Source organism: Pteropus vampyrus, unplaced genomic scaffold (genome assembly GCF_000151845.1).
Source record: "Pteropus vampyrus isolate Shadow unplaced genomic scaffold, Pvam_2.0 Scaffold36, whole genome shotgun sequence".
NCBI lineage: Eukaryota > Metazoa > Chordata > Mammalia > Chiroptera > Pteropodidae > Pteropus > Pteropus vampyrus.
In genome coordinates, this window is record NW_011888817.1 from 5,789,839 (window position 1) to 5,792,480 (window position 2,642).

Genomic DNA, 2,642 nt, shown 5'->3' on the forward strand with positions numbered 1-2,642 from the left:
GGTCCGAGGTGGGGCTGTCTATCCACTATTTTAAGCATCTGAGATTCATTCTAATTACCACCAGAGCTGAGAACCACTGATCTGGTCCTGTCCTCTCCATATTGTACAAATAGGGATAAGTTCCAAAGAGGGCCAAGAAAAAGGGATGAGCTGCCTGAGGACCCGGTGAATTAGAAGCAAAACCAGGACGGGATCCCTAATCTGATTCCCAGTCTAGTTCTTTAAAAATTATTTTCTGTCATGATACTTTTTGAGCTCCTGCTATGTGCCTGGCACTGGCTTAATGAAAATGAATACAACAGACCCTACCCTCCTGGAGCCTCCACTGTATCTGGAAGATGTGGAATAGCAAATAAGGGATAGTATATGGTCCCTGCACGTTGGGTTTCCCTGGGAACTGTTAGTCCTCCCCCATACGTTCTGCCATTGAGTGTCCTGCCTTGTGCCAGGCTCCGTCTGGCAGGGGAGGTGGGCAGGAGGAAGGCATTCTGATGGACACGATGGCAAGCACGAGGCACTCCACTGTTTGGCCTTGTTCTTCTGTCTCCTGCTCCTGAGCTATTTTTTATATAAAAATAGGTCTTGGTCCTAATGAGGCCATAGTTTGCACCTATTTTATGGTGATTTACAGAATCTCAGGCTGGCCTCATCATTCTTTAATGGCCCTAAAAGAGGTCACCAGCAGAGGCAGCCCACAGTTGAGGTTCAGAACCCTAACTCTGTGTATGCTTAGACCTCAGGAAAGTTTCTGAACCTCTCTGGGCTCATTTTCCTCATTGGTAAAATAGGCGTTATGTCTGCTCTGGTTACTTCACCGCATTGCAATGAGGTTCCAAATCATAGTGAGATGCACATCAAAGTGCTTTTTAAGTGGTTAAGAGTCCTACAATGGTGATGTGTGGTTTTAACTGCAATAATAGCTAACACTGAGTGTTTATTTTGGGCCAAGAACTGTTCAGGTATAGCCTATCAAACAAACCTTACAAGAACCCTATAAGATGTGAATTATCATTTCCCATTTTAGAGATGAAAATGATGCCCTCACAGGTTCAGTTACTTTCCTAAGGTATGACGACCACTGACAGGTTCAAACACGGCTTACTGGCTGACTCGTCAGTTCACATATTTAACCATGCCTCTTTACTGCCCACCTGGGAGTAAGAGACTTAGATTCTGGTCCTAGCTGTGCTTTCTATAATCTTGGGTAAGTCTGCCCATCTATAAAATGGAATGGAACAAGAAGTCATTTTATAAACTCCGATGCCTAAAAGGTCAGAGAGTCTGTTCTCAGATGGTCCTCTCCTCACCAAGGAAAGGTTTGGAGCCATGCTGGACGACAGTTTAGGGCTTCATGGGGAGAATCCCAGTCTCCAGGAGCCAGAGAAGGTAATGAACAGAAGCAGAAAGGCAGCAGAAGAGAGGACACTGCCCTCCCACACCACACACACACTGCATCACATCCAGCAGCTTTTCCAACCTGCAGCTGTGATTGCCCTGGCTCAGCCCTGCTTCCCTGGGTTATTGATTGAGGTGATTCTTCCCCAGAGCCTTAAAGGAGGAGACCATCTATGGTCAATAAATAGCTCCAGTGACATTCCCTGAGCACTTCCTATCTGCCGGGTGTTGTGCTGAATACAGGGACCAATAGACCCAGTCAGTCCCCTTCTCAGGGAGTTCACCATCTCTTGGGAGAGACAGACATGTAAACAGCTAATGCTAATGCAAGTACACATGAATATTCAATAGGTAGAAACAGCCTCCGTGCTCTGGGAGCAAAGAGGGAGCATTTGCCAGGAACCTTGAAAAGTGATGTAGGAGAGTAGGGGAAGGGCATTCTGCTGAAGGAACAGTGTGAGCAAAGACGTGAAATATATAGTGCAGGGCTCCATTCTCTGAAGGACAGGCAGCCCAGTGAGCTTAACTCCAAGCAAGTCCCAAGGGAGACAGTGAGAGTTGAGGCCGGAAAAGAAGGTTGGGGTTTGGAGCCAGACCATGGGGGCCTTGAATGCCAAGATGAGGAGCGAGATGGCCTGAGGGAGGTGGTGAGTCCTAGGGAATCGTACATGGGGCCAACTGAGGGGGTGCCCTGACTCCCACCAAAAGAGGACGTGCCCCGAGTTCACTCTTCAAACAAACAACATCTTACCCTCAAAGCTTTCCCAGCTTGACAGTTCCAGCTCTGCCCTCCTTCCCTCCCCCAGCCAGCCCTGTAAGTGGATCCAGATGGCCATTCCTATTTTAGGTTGGTGTGTGTGTTGGAGGGAGGAGTCGCTATGAACCCTATCAATCCTATCCTGAGCTCTCTGTTAGAGGACTTCTTCCAGGACCCCGCTGTGATCCTGAGGCTGGAAGGAAGTGTTCATCTCTGATGGAGATTTCCCATCTGTCTGTGGGTGATAGGGGTGGCAGTGGCCAAGGAGGCAAGGGCACAGGCCACGGAGGTTTTTACATTGAGAGAACCAAGGTGACGTGTATGTGTGAGAGGGGGCCCTGTGGATGGGCTGTGGTGGGGAACAAACCTGAGAGAGGGGACTCAGAGGAATCAAGGAGGAGCTGGCTTCTCTCTCCAGGTACCTGGCCCTCCTCATGAGCCTGCTTCTGTACCTGCCTAGGCCAAGGGTAGGATGGTGCAGGCCATGGGG